The 20,639-nt window shown below is 38.3% G+C and overlaps 1 protein-coding gene across 2 annotated transcripts in view; it reads right to left on the reverse strand.

Moving 5' to 3' along the window:
• RASGEF1A (RasGEF domain family member 1A) overlaps positions 1-16,882 on the reverse strand; it is a 159,369-nt gene extending 142,487 nt beyond the window's left edge. For both annotated transcript variants that reach the window (XM_027700078.1, XM_027700076.1), the window contains exon 1: positions 16,367-16,882. The gene's annotated coding sequence lies outside the window, so the exon portion shown is untranslated. The remainder of the gene's footprint in view (positions 1-16,366) is intronic.
• Positions 16,883-20,639: the final 3,757 nt, after the last annotated feature.

Consider the following 20,639-nt stretch of genomic DNA (forward strand, 5'->3'; position numbering starts at 1 on the left):
TTCTTTAAACAAATAAAAATTCCACACCTTATAGTAATCCTGGTAAAGAATGCTAGTCTGTGAAAGCTACTGTTAATAAGATGTAAAATCAATATTGCTTAAGCTCATGGACCTTTAAGATCCATTACATGGTTTTTTCACCCTTAGTAGTTTTTAATCCATATTCTGAATATCACCCCATACTCTGCAGTTATAGCCCAATATATATCTATTTAAATTCTCTCTGAAGCATTGTCTCTCTAGATGAACATAATTTTTTCCTTCACGGCAATCCTGAAAATGTATATTGTGGTAGTGTTGAGAGCTGTCAAACTGCTATGGGGTCTGCCTGGTGTAGGTGAAGTGAATCTGCTCTATGTGTGTTAGGCTTGTGAGCTATTTTTAAAATGGAAGCTATTCTATAAATGTTTCAGGCATAATTAGAATATATTGGGAGAGAAATCCCTATGGAAATAAGCGCAGAGCATGGTTGGCTGGTGCAGGCTCTCCAAGGTGCTGCCAGCCAGAGACATATAAAACATATAAAGAGCTCAGTCAGCTTTAAAGGTGGGTGGAATAAGAGCTGCATATCCCAGCAAGGTGAAACAGCTTGCAAAGAAATAAAAAATGAGGAAAGTTGTCCCAGTGGCTCCTTTGCTATTGGCTGGCAATGAATATTTGCTGCTAAAATGTTAAAGCTAATATTTCTAACCCTTTACAGAGACTTGGGAGGCTAGTAGGGGAGGGAAGGAGAAAACTCTTAGAAATCAGTCTTCCCAGTAGCCCCTATTCATCTTAGTTTTGTAGCAGTTGTGTAAAAAGAAGGAGAATGGGCTTAAATAGCTGAACATAAGTTTACCGATGGCTTGTTAGCTTTATCAAACCAACCAGATGTGGATGAAAGATGCCCAGTGGAAACAGAATTTGTTGCAGAGGTAAAAAAAGTGTAGGTAGGAAGAGTAGTGCCTTCCCCTCTTAATTTAATTTAATTTGCTGGCTGTAAGAATATTCCATGTAATTTTATCTCAGGACTCTGGTGTCTTGCTTAGGTAGGAATGGACAGTGAGGTGGAAATGTGTAATTGTAGCGATCTAAAGTGTTGGCTGCCAGGTGTCATGAGAGTGCACTTCTATTGAACAGTTTTTGACATGGTTAAGAGTTTGGAAGAAAGTAATTTTTTGAGCTAGTATAAAAGCTGCGTGAAGTGGAAAGCAAATTTAATGCAGGAGCTAAGTCATTGCTTTGGCTAAGCAGATGAGACATGAATTCAAAATGATATTCAGCCAGCTAAAGTTTGTGGCTTTTTTTTAAGCAAGTGTCTGTACACATACACTGTGGTTGTATTTAAATAGATCCATAAATTTTTAAACATGACATTGTTTGGGAAACTTCATCTGTCTTGTTCGGCTTATAAAAGGCTGAGCAAATGCTTAGATGTTCAGAATAGTTAATCACCTCTTCATGTTTACCATGATCTATGGTTTGTTGTGCCTCAGACTTTTCCCATCTCTTTGAGGTGGGACCTTAGTGTATTTATCCTTAAATTGTGGCTATATTTCAAATTAATATTTTTGGCTGATATTTGAAGTGCTTTGAAGGAAGTATGAAGATGGGAGGGACTAGAGAAGTGCAAACTGTTATTGCTGTTATACTTCAGCTAAAATTAAAATTTGCTCTCTCTAGAAAGACAATCTGGCAAAGTTAATATTTAATGCAGTGGACTATCAGTAATTTATTCCAGAAATGCATTTGAACCACAAAACCCATGCAATAGAAATGTTCAGGTGTTGAACTCTGCAAAATTTAACCTTCATAAATCTTTGCTCTTTAAAGGAACCAACAGATTCATCATTAATTTTTGGATGATGTACAGAACATTCTTTCCCCCTTTCCATCTGTCTGTGAAGATTATCTTTTTCCTTGCTTTTATTTTTCCCCTTCAGAACAGCAAAATTGCTAAGTAATCCTGAAGACAGGAACTGTATTTATAGCCCCCCAGTTAGCTCACTGAGAGAAGCATTAATGCAAATCAGTTTATGCCTTTTAAAGAATGCTGCAATCATGTGATGCCTTTCTCAAGCATGAAAGATAAGGTGTAAGAAATTTAGAGGCTCTTAATACAGGTATATCCTCTTAAAAAAAAACCTTTGCTATTATGAAATGAAAAGCATGTAATAAGGAAAAACAGTGATGGATTTATTTTGGCTAATAAGTGTGTATTTGGGGGGGATGTCTAATAAAAACCTGTTAGACTATCCCCAACTCCTGACAATTGCATCTTTTGTGTAAAATCTGTGCTGCTATTTGTTAGCATGGTTGCTATGGCAACTAAAAACCTTTATTTCTTCGAGGTAAAATCAGAAGTGCAGTTAGTGTGGAAACGCAAGAACCTACTTTACACATACACAAGTGCATGCTTTGTCCCTTATTCCTCATTTCACAATAGAAAATGACTAAAGCTTTTCTCTTCATTTTCTGTTTCATTCTGGCACTGGAAAGGGTGATTGGGAGTACTAAGTGGCAAAATGTGAAACCCACTGAGGGACTGAGATACTACTACCTGCTGGTCTGCCAGTGATTCCAACAGATGGTTATCAAGCCTCCAAAGAGTCTAATTGGCTTATTATAGCCAATGCACGTGGAACAAGTGCTTAGATAAAGCCAGTAAATATACACATTAGCTTGATGACTTGATTTTGTAGCTGTGCTTTTAATGAAAAATATAGGTAAGACAGCATGATTCCATTTGAAAGAGCTGGATTGGAGCTTGCAATCCTTTGCTGGAGTCATAGTACAAATTACTAAAAACACCTCTGGTCAGTCTTGCAGGCTGGCACAACCTGTGTGTTTGCATGGGAAACACCGTGCTGTCCCTTCTCTAGGAGTTGTACGGGAAGATCAGCTAATGTTTCTAAAGCACTGTTGTGGTTATACAATATTCATACAATCATATACTGTAGTTTGGGGAAACGCAAGGAAAATTGTAATTATGTGGAAGGGAGTATAGTCTTGTTAATGAGTTATATCTGTCAGTTGTAATCAGCACAAGGACTTTTCCCTTTTCGTTTCTATAGGTCTTATCAACCAAGTAGTTCATTTGCTGTTGGTAGGGTTTTCTGAGTTTCTAAGTTTTATTGAGTGTCCAGTGATAAGAAAAATAACTAAACCGGTCTGCATTTAAAGTGCTTTTTTAAAAAATTATTTGGTTTATTTTTTGTTTTGTCCATTTTCTCGCAGTTCTCTAGATGCCTGATGAAGCCATTCACTGTGCATGTGTGAGACCAGTGACTTTTTAATTTATCAGTGTTCCTTCTAGACCTTTTTATTCACTATGATTTGCCAGAAGGTGATTCTGGAAAATTTTTCATACATAATCTTATGGTTAGCAAAGCCTGCCTTTTCCTTAAAAATAACCCTTCATTTACGTGTTGTGTAGTCACCACATTTTCAAAAATCTCCATTGTCCTGGTTTGAAACTGCTTTTTTTTTACTTCAGGAGCTCCAGAATGTGTGTCCTCAGTGGGCAGCCTAACTTAAAACCAATAAAAACCAATCAACCAAACAAAAACTGTCAGAGAAGCTGATTCTTTGTCTTTGACATATAAGATGCCATCTAGGAAAAAGTAGCAAACATTTAAACGCAAACAAAAAACCCACACCCAAAGCTCTGGTCAGTTTGTTTTTTTTTTTTTACAAACTTGCAAACACAAGAGGTTAAAACACTGATCTTGAAAGAATTTATGGGCTTGTGCAGACCATATAGGGAAAATTATTCTGAATCTAAAACTGGAATTAAAAGAACTTATTCACTATAAAGTTATTGTAAGATTTGAAGGACAGGCACCTTCAAATGAGTCTCGGCACAAAGATGCTGCGTGAGATGACAAAAAGAAATTCTCCTGCAGAGAATGACTTTCAGAGATTCACTGGATTCGTGTAGTTACTGTTTGCAATATGAACAGGGGCACAGAAGCTGCTTTTGTTGATTTACACAATGAGATTATAGAATGTAGCTTATAGAAAGGGAGCAGACCCAGGCACCCACAGAGTATTATTTGTTGATCATGATACTGAAACAGGACTTCTTACAAGCCCTTATTCAGTTCCACAGTTCCTTGTAGGGTTAGGCACAGGTTCACACATATCTTGCAACATTTGCTGGCTGCTTGTGGGATAGGATTGCTTGTAACTCTCCACAACCCAGTCAGTGGCCTATACAACAGATAATATTCTTATTTTTGTCATCCTTGGATTTTGTGTTGTTTCAGTTCAGTTTCTCTGAACTATTTTATATATAGGGAGAGCAAGCAGTCTACAGGAGCCAATAAAATGGCACCCTGTGTCTCCAAATTAGCAAGCAACTAGAGTTTGATTAAAATTGATATTGGATTTAGTAAGTCAGAGAGTTCTTACCTAGCACAATCTATAAAATTAATCAGCCACAAAATACCACATGCAGATTGGCAAGCTCTTCATCCAAGAAGTTTTTGAAAATAAGCACAACTGGCACTTCAGATCCCCAGCACGTATGAGAACAATCTGCTTCACAGCAGTTTGTGACAAAACAGCATGCATTTTATCAATTCATTACTCATTAAGACTGCCACATGTGCCATAAATGCCCATACATACAGTGCCATTCCTGGCATGCTGCTTCATTGTATGGATTGGTTATGGCATCCATTGTCACTCAGTGTCCCCTCTATAAGTAATTCCTTGTTTCTGGTTTCACATATGCTATTTGAAGCACAGCAGGGTATAAGCCTGCACAGAAAGTTTGCTGTGAAAGCTTAAAGGCATCAGTATTGCAAGTCCTCATTGTATCACCCCTGGAGAATCCTAAGGGAAATAATGAGATTATTCATTTGGATCTGAAGTTATATGGTAAAACCTCAAAAGCTGTGGCAGGATAGGCTAGTTCCTACATCCTAGTAGAAACCTGGCTGGGAATTAAGTTGGCAGTGATCATAGGAAAAGAAGGTACATGTTTCTCTAGTTGCAAAAAACCAGATCTCTTCAAAGCACTGTTTGGTATCTCATTAGTGCTTCCCACACTGGCATTCATTAACCTTCCTCTGATGTGCTGCACAAGCTCTGCAGAATGAAGCAGTCATGCTCCTTTCAATTTACAGTTCCAGCTAAACATTCTTCAAAATAGTATTAAAAATCTCCATCCTATGTTGCTCCAGGCCAGTAGCCCAGGGGCTTATTTCACAACCTGTTCTTTATAAACCATGAAGTAGTATCAATGTTAGATGGCTGGGGGAAGGTAATTTATAGGCTTTTACACTGGATAGGGCTTTCTTTTGCCATACTGTGATGCTGAAGGAATTGGACAAATTTTTTGTCAAAGTCTTTGATAGTTTCAGGCTAGATTATTTCATGCTGAGTTTCTGGAGTAACTGTGCCTGCAAACCAAGGAAATCCTACGTTCCACTAGTTGTCCTATTCCCCAGGTACACAGGCAAATTCTGTCCCAGGGTTGTCAAAGTCTGGCTTATAACCTTCTTGGCACCTTCCAATATCCTTACACATCACTTCATTACACAAAAGGGCTTTACAGGACCTTTTGTGCACTAGGTGCTTCTCTGGACATCATTCTGGATTTCTGCATAGATCCTGCAGTCAGCAGGATCTTCCTTAGTCAGTCTGTGCACTCAGCCCTCTGGAGAGGGATCCACAGGGGATGTGACCTTAGTGAGACTGAATGGTGGAGTAGGTAGATATACAGTTTATTACCAGTCAGAATTATACTTACTGTAGGTCAAAAAAGTTTATAATAAAATATTTTTAAATAGTCCTGCAATACTGATAAGGTAGTAATGGGCATTGTTTTTTGTGTAGCCTTCTTTCTCATTGCTCCAGTATGGTCGTTTTGCTCAGGTGATTCTGTAATACAAGGTCAGTTCATTCATTACTAGAAAACAATGTTTCTTTCTCCCTAGAGTTTAATTTCTAAGCCTCAGAGAAGCTGCATTGTAAGACAATAAATGGTTAGAATTGATTTTTGAAAGTTATTGTTCAAGATCATTGTTCAGTATGTTCCAAGGTTGCTACATCATACTTTTTTATAATTACTATCTCCACCAATTTATTTTGTATGGTTGGGTGGTTTGAACTGTGTTATAATTTCGTGTGTTGTTCTTTTTTCTGTTTTTAGCTTTACAGCCCCCCCGCAAACCATTTCATCAGACAATCTAATTGAGAAATCAATTACAGGAGATAACTGTCTTATACTGAATGCCATGTAAGTATAGAGCATAATCATTTGTCTAAATAGTGCTGCATGTTTTGACTTGAAACAATTTGTCCCTCATAGTTAATTTATAAGTTTCATTTGTGTTTGGACTTCAGATGAGTGTTGGCAAGAGGAAGGAGGTAATCACTGCGCAAGCTTGTGGCACTACTTGGTGACTTCCAGCAAGATATATCATTACCCTCAAGAATTTGTGATTAAAAATTACTCCTCCACTTTTCAGTTTCGGTCAGCAGAACATTGAATCTAATTTTATACCAGTGCTGACCTAATTTTAGGAAACTGAGTTCCTGTGGGTCCTGTATTACTCCCTAGCCTATTTTCTGTGAGCCCCTCTTACAAGGAAATATGGGGCTTGCCTTGAAGTCTAAAAAAACTTAACCAAAGGCAAAACTTACAGCTGTTTTCATGTAGGCTCTTGTTACTTGCATGAGCTGTACCCTGCTGTAACCTTTCTTTTAAGGTTTTCTTTAGGTAGTGGTTATTCTGATTTATTGCTTCTTATGGACACAGTAAAAGATGGAGCACAAAGGGAAATCAAATTATCTGAATTCCTTTCAACTAAATACATTTCTCAATCACTTCTATTTCAACTGCTAGCATTCAAGTCTGCTTGAGTATGTCTCATGATGTGAAAGTTTAGGTCCATAAATAATAAATTAAATGTATCATAGCTAACCAAACAAATAGTTTCTAGGAAGAGCAAGTGATTTCACTCACTTAGATCCTTATTTATTGCACAAACATTTATACAAATTGGAGATGGGGGGAGCATTATTTTCAACCATTTCTTTTGGATCACAAACAATCCCTTCTTTTTTTAATACAGTGATGACTCTTACAGAAATAGCTAGAGAACAGAGTGAGCTAACACAAAGTGCTCCTTTCAGGGAAGCTGAGCACACCATGTCTGCTTCCCTTTGACACAGCAACATGCCATTGTTTGGTTATTGCTTACACGCTTTTCCTCTTTTAATGTACCTGAGTTGTTGCTGTTGAATAGTATCCATTGTCTGTGATAAGCTGTGAATAGGGGATGATAGAATGGTGGCTTCCTGGAAAGGAGCAGAATTAATTTTCAGAATTCCCCATCCCTTATAAAAGGCCTTCTGACAATTTGAAAACTGACAACTGGCTTGGAAAAAAGCCCTGTTGGATTGTCCATTTAAGCACATTTTTAGACTGGAAGCTTTTACACTAGTTACAAATATATTGATTTTTAAAAAGAAATTATTGACCTTTAAAACCCTGGAGTCAGCTGCTGCCTGGCTTATGGGAGACATCTGGTTATTTATGTTCAGAGAGCTGGCAGTTTTGAGTCAGACCTTAAGCAGTGATCAGAAGTGAGGGGTGGTGATTAAAGCACTGTATTTACATGAAATAAAATTACACAAGATTGACTGCAGAAGGCTGAGATACCACTTACAGGACATCAGTCTTTATTCCAGAGTGGAGACCTTAAACCTGATTTCCTCTCTTCTTCAACCCCCTCTCTGGGACAATTCTCATACTATCTGCAATTTGAAAAAGTTAGTTTATTCTTCTCTTCTGTGCCTTTCACCCTTGTCCTGTCACAACAGTAGTAACATTTTAGTAATATTAGGCACTATTGTCTAAGCAGTTTAGTACTTGCAGACACGTGTGCAATAATGTAGGTTTCTTATTGAGGGACAAATGTATGTATCACTAATTGTCATATTTACCCGAGGACAACTGGGCTATCTCTTCTGTGCCTTGTTGTATTTACATTTTCAGCTCAGAAAATAAATTGTTTCCTAAGTTCAGGCAGAGGACCAATTTTCTGGCTGTCAAAAAATATCAAGAAGCAGTATATGAATGGGATATTAGTCACTGTGAGTTAACAACAAAGATCTGAGGTTGGATGTTATTTAGTGACTGTAGATTGATGATAGATTAAAAAGTACATATTGGATTGCTTTTCTGTTGATTTTTCTTCTGGTTTTCCTTACTTAAAATGCTCAGTTAGTATTACAGAATTTTTCATCCCCAGCAGGTTAACTGGCCTAGAAGGTTTGGCTCTGGCAATCTAAGATGTTCGATGAAAAGAGGTTGTAATGATTTAGCATGACTCTGAGTCACAACAGGTGAAAATCAAATCCCCACTTAGTACTACAGCTTTCAATTTTTAAACTAGTGATATACTAGCACCCACATTTCTTCTCTTCAGTATTTCTTTCTTCAACAGACTACAGTTCTCTACTATTTCAGTACTTTTAAGGAGATGTTTGCACCATGTTTCTCATATTTCAGTGGTTGTTCCTTGGTCTTTTTCTTTCTTTTGTGCATCACAAAAATTGCCATCCCATACTCCACGACCTACAAACTCTGCTCCTTCTGGACAGACACCCTTGTTTATTGGCAGTGGGAGACTGAAATACAGTGCGGTTTCTGCTGTCTTGATAATTTATGGATACTGAACTGTCCAACAGAAGGATCAGAATTCATGATTCCTATCCCACTGTCACAGAGAAAATCCATTTGTCCTGCAGTGCTTCAGAATGTCATTGACAGGACGATGAAAGATGTTGAATTGATTTTTGTAATGTGCAATAAACTAATGTGAGAGTGACAACCATCTTTTGCTATGGTACCAGTTCTCTAACAGCATCAGCCTCCATGCCCTACCCCCTTGGTCCCACCAGCAGTCATTATCCCTGCATCCATTCCATAGGGACTATGAGCTGAAGGTGCAGATGCCTTGTCAGAAGCTTTGGATCTAAAGACATGTTCTAGTTCCTGCCCTCAGTAATGGACCATAGGACAGCCTTGGCCAAAGGCTGGACTCAGTGATCTTGGAGGTCTTTTCTAACCTTAATGATTCTGTGATTCTATGATTAGTATTTGTTTTCTTTTTTTTTTTATTCATTTGTGTCTTAATCCTTATTTCTTTGCTGATTCTTCCCTAAATCCACTGTAAGTGTTCTAAATGTTGAGAGTAAGGGAGGGGAGAAAATACTTTCTTTTTCTCTTTTCCTTCCCTCATTTCTTTCCTTCATTTTGCAGTGTCTATTGCTTCCTTTCTGCCTCAGCTCTGTTCATTTTATTCATTAGCAGAAGCAATGCTACAAACATTTTTCAGGCAGCTATAGGGAGTGTAGAGAATGGCTGAGGGAGCTAAGGAATTTTCTCTGTCTGTAAATCCTACTATAATGCTCTACAGGGTTGTCTCTCCTCATCCTGTTCTTTCCTACTGTGCAAAAGACATCCTTTCATTTTTTTTTAACCTTTTATGATGTGTATACATTTGGCTCTAGAGAACTTTATACATTTCCTTTGCAGGAAATTGCACAGAGTGAATATTTACATTTACATTTACCTTTTGAGGTGCAGCGCTGATAAGCTTTTGATTAGTGCTAAACCTAGAAGAAGGAAACTATGCTGAGGAAAACGTACATTATTCGGGCAGGAAAACCCAAAAATTAATAGTATGATGTTGTTGTAATTTTCCTGAGACTTCTGAAATTATAAGTTTGGATGTTTTTTTAATAGCAAGTTGTAGAAGTGCCTGTCATCTGTGTTGAATTCTAGCTCACGTCCTCTAATCACTTTGCCTTTCTTTTTTAAGTTCCTCATAGCTTTCTGTGCGAAATACATTTTGAGATTAAATTGCTGTGCTTAGCCAGGATGAATGTGTTGCCAGGTAGGGGGCTTTAGGTTAGCTGGTTTGAGCAGACAGGAATGATCCCACTGTGTTGTGATCAGCAATTGTAAGGTCCTGCACTTGCAGCTTATATTATCATTTTTGAGATCTGAAACTATTTTTATAATAATGGACTTATCTATACAAGATACTAGGTTTGACACAGGTAAAATTGGATGAAATGACAGGGTTGCTGTGGTATGCTGGAAGTCAGACTCAGTTATTCAGTGGTCCCATTTGACTTTAATATTTATGGATATTTCTGTTAGTTTTTTCTTTTTTTTCATCAAATATCAAACTTCATTGAAAGCAGAAACGTCCAACTTAATTATTTTCAACTCCTGAGGTTTCAAACCCATTAAACAGCAAAGAGGCTCAGTAATTGTTTTATTACTAATACTGAAAGTGTAATAATACTAGTGGCAACAGAGGGCAATGAGCAAAACAATGAGAAAAATGTAAATAGCATCATTAAAGCTGTTTCACAAAAGATAAACACCAATGCCAGAGTAGTATTTCAGACCACAGATAATTAGTTTAATTAACTCTTTCTTTCATTTCCCTGGTGCAGGAACTAGCCATAGCAGTATTAGGCTTTCTTAGAAGTGCAAAGCTTTCTGCATTACTTCCTCTCCTCTCACATCAGTTACCAGCTGTAATGAAGTTAACAAATGTAACATAATAGATGCTTTCTGCAGTTCCTGGTAACATTGAGGTTGTCTTTTTTTAGTTGTGTCCTGGCCCCGTTCTGTTCTGTTCTGGCCTCCAAGAGCAGTAGATTGGATATGTACAGTTCTTGGTGCATCCTGGCAGGATATGGAATTGCTCTGCTGCACACCACTGCAGTGGTGTCCCCAAGAAGGAAGCCTGAACTGTGTCCTGGTATGGCAGGGTCCTGTGTGTTTCATGACCTCAACTGTGTCCTGGAGTTTATGGGATAATTTCTTGTTTAGTCTATATTCAGTATATTAGACATGATAGAGTAGTGATTGTAAAATTGTGAGGATGTAGTTGTAAGCAAAGCAGAACTTGTAGATGTTTAGAAACTGAGGAAAGGCAAGACTGCTCAAAGCTTCCATGTTCTTTTCTATTCATGTGAGGATGCCTATTTAAATTTATTATTTCTTCCTAGAACCTTGCCTCAAAGATGATCAGATGTGATTTGTGAAGCTGTGGTTGTATTTCTGTTTCGAGGGTGTGTTTTTGCTTCTTTAGCATCTGGGACTTTTATGGTGTCACACATGTACATGTATGTAAACACAACACACAGTTTCATATGATTTTTGAGTGTTTTATCTTTATTTGCTATATGGTTTCAAGTACTGGGTGGCTCTGGGCTTCCTTTATAAATCACAAATCTCAATAATTTTGTTAGCAAAACTTGCTCGTGGATGGCTTTTACTCTGGTTGTTTCACTGTATGGATCATGGTGTTATCCTCTGGGTAACCTACAAATCACTTGGATGATACACACTTTGCTAAATGTTGCCCAACGTTGCTGGTGCCCTTAGGAATAAGAACATTTTTCTCAAACACACACCGCTTACACAAAAAGGTTGGGAAAGACATGAAGAGAAATAGGAAGGAAAAGCAGCATAGACCTTGCTGAATATAATAAAAAATACAGATTATATCTAACATTCATTTCAGATGTGTCACAGTGGAAGTGCTCTAGAGAATGTACTCTTTGCTCTCAGAGGTGTTTCCCTTTGAACAATTGTTAGTTTATGCACATAGATTGTCTTTAACACAGCATTCCTAAACTAGCCAACAACTCAGTCACGAAATTTCCTCAAAACCTAAGGAGAATACATGTCTGGCATACTTATAATTTCTTCATAATTTTGGAAGTTTAAATTACAATCAAAGGAAAACAAACAAGCAAGCTGATGTTGAGTGAAAAGACTTTTCACATGTTAATGAAATGAATAAGAAAAATGTATTTTCCTGTTGTTTTAGTTGTTGAAAGACATCAGTGTTCACAAATCCAAATTATATGACAAAGCTCAAAAGTATCGGAAAAGCTACTTTGTGGTGAACACAGTATTGTTTTTATTTTGTTTGGGCAAGAAAGAACTAAAATGGTGCTTTGAAAACTGCATCATCTGTGTTTTATTTCAGAGAAAATACAGAGAACTGTTTGGATTAAACAAATACAGAAATAATACAGATTTTCATGGAAAATAAATTAGTCCTAACAAAATAATTATATAGAAACTTAAAATTCCTGACTTTATTGTAAAGAAGAGTCTGTTAAAACTTAATTGTGTTTGGAATTGGACATAATACCTTGTGTTTATTTAATTAGCTTATGATACTATTTTCACACATATATCCTCAGATACACTGTGCACTTATTATATTAATCCTTTGTGGTTCAGTTGGATGTACTCTTCACTGGTATAGGTGGTCGAAGGTTCAAATTCTATTGGACTGAAAATACTACAGGAGTGTGGTAAAGTTGAGCAAGGCAAAAATTGAAGACAAAGAAAGCAGTAACACTTTTCCAACAAATACATTCATCCCTAAATTACAGGGTGTTTGAAAGATATCAGGAAAATTTTTTCACCCGGATGGTGGTTGGGCGCTGGAACAGGCTTCCCAGGGCAGTGGTCACAGCACCAAGCCTGGCAGAGTTCAAGAAGCATTTAGACAACACTCTCAGGCACATGGTGTGATTTCTGGGGTGTCCTGTGCAGGGCCAGGATTTGGACTCGATGATCCTTATGGGTCCCTTCCAACTCAGCATATTCTCTGATTCCATGATTCTAAGATTTCTTTTTTCTAATGACAGAAAAATGCTCTCCTCAAAAGGTAATGCCTAATCATGAGGGTTGGACGCCTGTTTTGCATCATGTACATGCCTTACTTTCATCCTGATGAACGTCCTCAGTCTTAGACTAAGATTAGATTTGATCTTAACTGATCAGACTATGTCACAAGAAGTTTCTGGAAAGCAATATAGGAAGTGTGAAAATGTCCTGTGTTCTAAAAATAGGGCCTATGTAAAGTTCAATTGGAAGTACCATATTAATGATGATTAATAGAACTCTTCAAACTGTTCCTTGTAGGTACAGCTTGCTTACCTTCTAACAAAGTACTGTGCAGTGGGAATGAGGGCATCTTGACTCTGTTCAGGGTGCAATGAATAGATCTACACCTGCTTGAGTTACAGTGACATTAATAGTGAACTATGAAAGTGGCTAAGTGTGCTTGTTGCAATGGAGAATGAAACTTTATGCATTTTTGCAAGCCTATATGCAGAATATGGTTTATTGAGTAGTTGGGATGAATTTTATACCTTTGTAGAAGTTGTTATCAAAAACTGCTATGTTCCTGATGAGTAAACCTTATTGATTTGTTTAAAGCTCTTCATCTTTGGATGAGACTTTACGTTCCAGTGAAATAAAGAGAAATAGCAGAGAACTGAAGTGAAGCAGCTTCTATTTAAGCTGATTTTTTGAGCTGAAGGTCTTGGCTGAACATTTGTCTTTTCAGAATAAAATCAGTTATAAGACTAAATCCACTTAACTAACCACAGCAAAACTTCTCCCTCTCCTGCCTTCAGTTTGTGGAGGTGAAACACCAAGAGGGATGTGAAACTCAGAGCTGAGGGGATTCCTGGCCACCCATCAAAGCAGCTGCCTGACTCCACTTAGCTGGTTTGTGGCTGGTTTAATCTTTTTAGACTGAATCAGAGCTCCAGAGTTGAGCATCTGTGTCTTAGGGTTGTTTCATACCAATTCCAGTATAGCAGCTATGCATCTTATTGCCCCTTGAACATTTCACATGGATAGTTGATTCTCCATTTGGAGTAAAATTTGGAGGTAGGACAGTAGGTAGCAGTAGGTGCTAGCTGCTCTTTGCAGTCCACTAATTTTCCTCTTGCTGTTCTCCTAGCTTACCAGTAAATTAATGCCCCAAGAGCCCCTCATCACAGCGAAATAGCATTGGAAGTGCTTGTTTGTTTATTTTGGTGAAAATATTACACCAGAAATTAAACTTCACGGAAAGACCAGTGATAACCCCATGCAACTCATATAAGTCTTACCACCTGGACCATAGCCTGGCCATTTTTCTATCGGTGATATTAAATGCCATACGTTTCCTTAATAATTCATGTTGCAACAAAGAAGCCTCAAATTAAAGCATGTGTTTGTGCTTTACAAACAGCCCCTTGCACATGTGCTGACTTTGCAGCTGCTTCCTGCAGTCTTTGACTTCTGTAATTAGAACAACCGGTCAGCCCAGCTAATGATATTAAACTGACTGGTCTAGAATGTCATTTATCTCAAGGGTTTAATTTGCTGAATACAGGGCAGCACAATACAAGGTTTGCATGTGTGATAGATGTAACTTGATTTTTTTAGCTCTTGTTGCTAAGCTACAATAAACTGTTATCACAGTAAATTGTCTGCATTTAAATGGACTGAGATTCCACCTGAAAGGAGCCACACACATGAAAACTGATGTCTCAAAAGAAAGGAAAATAGCACAGAAAAACCCAACTTGTGAACAGGTTAATTTTCTATTCTAGACATTAGCCAGACAGGCTCAAAAATAGCTGTTTAGACCCCCAGAGACTATGACGTGCTACAGTAGCAAGTGACTAAGGGCTTGCAAACAATAAATAGCTACTAATTTAAAAGTAAGTAGCATGACTATTATCAACTGCTTAAAGACAGAATCACAATGATCTGTTGTCTGAATTGTACTTTAGAATTACTTTCCCTGGAAATAATCTGATAACTATGCAGTCAGGTATCATATCTAAATGCTAAGAAAAAAAAGGAAGATTATTAAAAAAATGTACTAAAGTCTCTGCAGTTGTCCAAATGGTTAAAAATAAAGCATAATGGTGGTAAATGCTTTCCACTTTTACAAGTGGAAAAATGTACCATGTTCTGATGGAAAGTGATGTAGAATCCATGCTGACACATCAAGCTGTTGTCCTACCTCTTCCTGAAGCTCTTTACCTAAGTCCTGTAAGTTCTCTGAAATAAGAATCTTTTTTCCCCTAATCTATTTTAAAGATTGCATGGATGAGCAGTAACTAAGGGGAGTGTTTACTGGTGCCATGTTGGAGTTCATTCCAAAAGTATTCGTACTGGGTCAAGAGACTGTGGTCTTGATGACTACCTGGAAGCTCAATGGTGTTTGGTGTAAACTGCTGATACCTGTTTGTTCATGTCTGTAGATGTGATCAATGTGGGACCTGTCATCTTCTTTGAGCAGAGATTCCTTTTTATGGCAATAATGTCAGGGCAGTTTTTTGTGGGTTTAAAAGTCAACTCTTAATAAGCCTATTGCCAGTACACAGAAGGTCTGAACAAACAGAATGTGTAAGGTATTACAGAAAAATACCATATTATGTATAAGAAACACAAGTAAATTCAGTTACAATTGTGACACTTTCCACAGTACAGAGAACATGTAAACCAAACCAAATGTCTTCCACTGCAGTTACACCATTAAAGATCTGAAGGTAAGACTGTGAGATTCTGCAATGTACCCTAGCTAGTCTGTTATTCTGTTTATAGATTTAGAAAAGCATGCTGCTGGGTTAAAGGTGTCACCCTCTGAAGTAAGCCATTTGGTAAAAAGCATTGGATTGACAGAAATGAAGCTGTAGACATTCAGTGAAAGCTTTTCATTAAAATCACAACTAAAAACCATCAATCCGCCCCAGCAGAAACCTGCTTAGATAACTCTACTAGAAATACTGTACCTCCTCAGAAAATGGAAGAAGAGCATTTTGCCAGGATTTCAGAATGGGGAGAAGCAGCTTCTCCCTTTACTTTAAATTGCTATGCCAGAGACATTTACTGTCCTTGCAAAAACCCTCCTGCAACACTGAATTTTTGATTCACAGCAGAAAAAATAGAGAGGAATGCAGACAGAATATGTAGTGCAGCACTGCCTGTGCTTCAGCAGACTTGTTCTGGTGGTTTCAGTGAGCACTACTTTTGAAAAGCCTAAAAATGGATCGTATCTATATGATCCTGTGAGAACCCCTCGGAGAGAGGGGAAATGACAGGGAAGCGTTTCTGTGTACTGTGGAATTCCAACTCATTAAAGTGATGAAACAACTGCTGTGGGAATGAATCCACACGGAGTCCATGACAGACGCCTGGTATGCTACATTCCCAGCAGCAGAACACAAAAGGCTGATCATTTAGCAATATTGAGAAGCTTCTTGTGTCCATAGGAGCAGGTGGTAGTACAGCAGTAAAAGTTGCATTAAGGGGGCAAAATGCAGTCACTGGGTTGTATTTTGACCTGCTGTCTCTCCCCCCGGGTGCAGCTGGGTGGTACACACAGGGTTAACACCAGAAGGACACACTGATGGCATGGAATGCCAGGTGTTCAGACACCCACCGAATTAGTTACAGTGCCAGCTTTTGTACATAGCTTGGCACCCTCAGAGCGTTGGACGGCTTTAGGGTAAAAAAGACTTTTAAATCTCTTACCTTGGTCTAGTCCAGTGTAGCTTTTTGGTTGTTCTCCGTCCACTATCAGAAAAAGAGAAATTAATGCCAGATTCCAGTGAGTCATCCTAAATGACAGAGTAGGCTCACTCTTCGCACCGGCTGCTGGCTGCCTCCGCTGTGTGACAGCTGCCGGCTGGCTGGGGAACAAGCGTGTCCCATTCTGCAGCCTGCGGCGGGGGGAGAGGGGAAGGCAGCACCGGGGAGAGGAGGTGGGAGAGAAAGCCGGAGAGAAGGACCAAAAGAGAGAGAGGAGAGAGGCAGAGGCAGGAATATACCATGTGGCTGCGTGCTCCCCTTCTCTGCCTGGTGCTCAGCCTCGCAATGCGCTGCCGAAAAGTTACTTTTTAATATGTGATGCACTCTCCGATTTTAGAGCCTCCCTGCTCCTGTCCTCTTTTCAGTCTGTGCTCGGAGGAACTTCTGGGCATTTCGGCAATTACATTATCATCTCTCTCTTTTGGAGCCTGGCACGGATGCTGGATGCCGAATGTGTTCAGCAAAGGAAGTCTGTCTGTGGCTGTGTGAAAAGCAGCACTTGGTTTCTTGCAGCAATTTTATAGGCTGTTTATCTGAGAGTGGGAAACCAAGGGCAAGGGCAGTAATTTTGGCATCAGATGGAAAAGAAATAAAAAAATACGTTGGGAGCCACAAAACTGTACACAAGATAAATTGGGGAGGGACACATTTTGTGGTTACTCCTAACAGAAGAAGGTCGAGATAATTTCTGGGTCTCTGGTTTATCATCTTAGACATGTTGCAGATCAGAAATCAGTGCTAGACAGAACTCTTCCTGGGTATTGCCAAAATAATTCTCAAGAGGCAATAGCAAGCTATTGGAGTGGGTAACATTGCACTAAATGGCAGGGATTTCTCTGGACAAACACTGCTCGTTTCTAATCACCTTAAGTCTCCAAAGTATGTTTTTAATTTCATTACACTCACACTCCTTGTATGCATATGTTTGTTTATACAAATATTTTTGGGGAAACTAATACAGGACACCTTCACAGAAATCAGTGATGGCTGTAAATACTTTAGTGTAGTAGAAGTGGAAGAAGTATTTAGGTTCCCACTGTTTGCTAACTAGTTTATTGAATCTGGAAGGCTTTTGTGAGCTTTTTGAGTGCCTTTTATTAAAAATTATTTGTAATATTACCTCTGTGGCAAACTGTGTTCAGATGCTCTGAATATTTGTCAAATTCATCTGTGTCTAAAAAGGGGAGTGGTGTTTCATATTTCGTATTTCTGCAGTGTGAATGTGAGTGGATGGTCTTAATCCTGATTAACTGACACTTAATTCCCAAAGAAAACAAGAAAAAGAATTAAGAAATAACAGGAGAAAGGTGGAAGAGCTAAAATGCATTCTTGATTAGAAAACTGAATGTAAGATAGTTTCATGTCCCCTCTAAATGATTGCACCAGTTAATTATCCACTAGGTGTTCTGTCTGTGTTTCCCTCTGCTGAGTACAAAACCATGATTTCTTTTATTCCAGTCTTGTTGAATAAGGATGGTCCTGTGAGAATGAGATATGAGCTCTTCAGTATTTTTTAATGTTTGATTTAATTGTATATATAATTCTAACTTTGCCTAAGGTACGAGGGATTTACCGGCCTTGTAATTCATAATAAAGCAGAACAGCAGCCCATGTCCAAGAGCTTAGGAAATAGTTCCTTAGGTTGATTGCAGACAAAATCAAACTTAGGTGTTTGGGGTTTTTTACCTGAAAATTTGGACCAACATGGCAACCTTACACCTGACACTCCACATTAATTTCCACAACTAACACTGCATGATGGCGTTAGCAGTATATACCAGGGAGTCATGCGCTACTGTAGAGTACAAGGAACTTTCTCCTTCAACCTGTGAGTGAGCAGCATGAAGACTATCCACAAGAGTGTTTAATCTGAGCTCCCTGGGGACCTGAATTCATCAGTGAAAATAGATCTTTGGTACCACTGGGTCAACCGGAATTGTAGGTGAATTCAGGGTTAGCTGTGTAACACACCTCAGCTGGAAAATGGTTGGGTAGGAGAAAAAAAAGACTTTGTGCCATGGAGGGCACCTGTTGTAACAAGGAATATTCTTCAGATGCTCTGTGTGGTGCTGGAGTCCCTTAAGATCCTGTGCCACTGGGAAGACACAGTGGAGAAAGGCATTGTAGGGACAGGTATCAATGATAGAGGATATAACAAAATTATGAAACAGATTGTTCTGAAGTGACAGGCAGCAGCAGCTGAGGCTGGGCATCCTCCACAGTGGGGTGGGAGTGCATAGAGCAATTAAAGTGACTGTAACTGACATTCATGAGTGTTCAGAGAACCATGGACTTGGTAGCTTGTTCTTTAAGACAGTTCATTTTACCTTTCACATTGATAGAAATGTCACTGTATCGCCAACTCATGTTCCTGTTATGAAGACATTAGTATTAATATAAAAGTGAACATAAAAATGTTTTAAAAATAGGAAGGACTCACTTGAAATCTTATTTTCCTTCTGTAGCCTTGTCCTAGGGGGATACTTCATTAATTTTTTGCAAATTCCATTCTCCATTGAAATTTGACCCAATGAGAGAGGTTAAGGTAGACCCAGTTTGTCCCCACTTTGGCTGGGAGGATTGCTCTTATTGTTTTTGCATTGTCGTTGTATTGTCAATAAATGTCTTTGTCAGAGTAGAAATATGGAGTAAATTCTAATTCCAAGTACACTTGTACAGCTTCATATTACAAAAGCTGCATGAGCAGAACACTCAGATGTCTATTTATTTAGTTACCTACAGGGTTTTTTTGCAAAAGCACTAGCTGATGACAGGAATGTTGTTTTAGGGAGAGGTTGTTTGACAACCTGATAGTGGGAGCTGATAGTGAGGATTTGGCTATGCCAGAATAGTCCCTAGGTTACCAGTTGCCAAAATAATTGGAAGTCTTTGCTGCACAGATAATGAGTAGGTCAAGAATCAAATTAAATCATAAGTCAGAAGCTGGAAATGTTGCACACAAAAACTTGTAATGCCAGTGCATTGATCTGTAGCTGCCATAAAGCCCAGGCTGCCTGAGGAAGCTGTGACATCTGTATCATTGTAGTATTCAAAACCAATTCAGGCAAGCACAAGAACACAGGAGGGCATCCAGAAAAAAAGAATATATTTTTACTCAGAATACGGTTACTGTTATTTTCTTTCTTTTCTATGTGCAAAATTGTCACTGAATATACAAATAGAATGAGGTCAGAACTGGTCCTTTTCCTTGACTTATCGTTGAATGCAACAAAATCACTTCATTGCAGAATCATCTTGGACTGTTAAGTTTTATCTATTGAGTGTCTGGGCACCTTCCAAGAAATTACCAAAGTCTCTGAAAAGCAGTGGTTTTCCTGAGTTCTTCTGAAGCAATATAACCCATGTGCTTATTTCTTACTCTTCCATATCCAAGTCCTTATTGCTTCTCAATTTCATCCCTTCCCACCTCTCTGTCTTTGTTTGCAAATAAAGAGAGAACATTTTTTTTTTATTATTTTCCCTTTTTCTGCCAAAGGCATACGCTTTGGTGTTTAGTTGATGGTAAGACTCCAGCTGAAGTTACATTTAACATTTTGCATTTCAATCTAGGTGCTGAAAATTTTGTTATTTTAAACTCCAGTAACAAATTCCAAGCATTAGACCTGCGATATCTTCTCTAACAAGCACTATTTTGATGTTAAAGTAGTGGAGTTTGAGTTGTGGAAAATAATGTAGACTTGAGAGAAACTTTAACCTTGATTGTTAAGGGCAAACTGATTCCAGTGATGATATGCTGCATTCAGAAATCATTGACTTACAAAGTACAATTCCAGGGCACAAAACCATTACAAAAGTTGTACTTTTTGTCAATACTCAGTTTTCAGCCCAAAATATTACATTTTATGTCAGAAAAGTATTTATATTCAAGAATTTGAACTTACTGTGGGTTTTTTTGAATGGCAGTTATTATGTCCATATGTCTATAAGTATGAAAACCTTTGCTTTTAAAACCAATTAGATTGTATGAATGAGTCCTTTGGCTGAAAAGATGGCTGCACACAGCTGCCATTAGCTATGTGTAGATATCTGTGTATCTGTTTACTTTTTATTATGAGGAACAGCATTGAGAACACAAGACCATGTAAGTAAAAGAAAAGACTTTTTGTTTGTGGATAAATAAGCTGTTATATTAAGTAGAGAAAATATTTCATGGTTGCTGAAGCTGATGGAGAAGTTATTTTTCATCCAACTCCAT

Source organism: Neopelma chrysocephalum, unplaced genomic scaffold (genome assembly GCF_003984885.1).
Source record: "Neopelma chrysocephalum unplaced genomic scaffold, ASM398488v2 Primary Assembly neopelma1_143, whole genome shotgun sequence".
Lineage (NCBI taxonomy): Eukaryota > Metazoa > Chordata > Aves > Passeriformes > Pipridae > Neopelma > Neopelma chrysocephalum.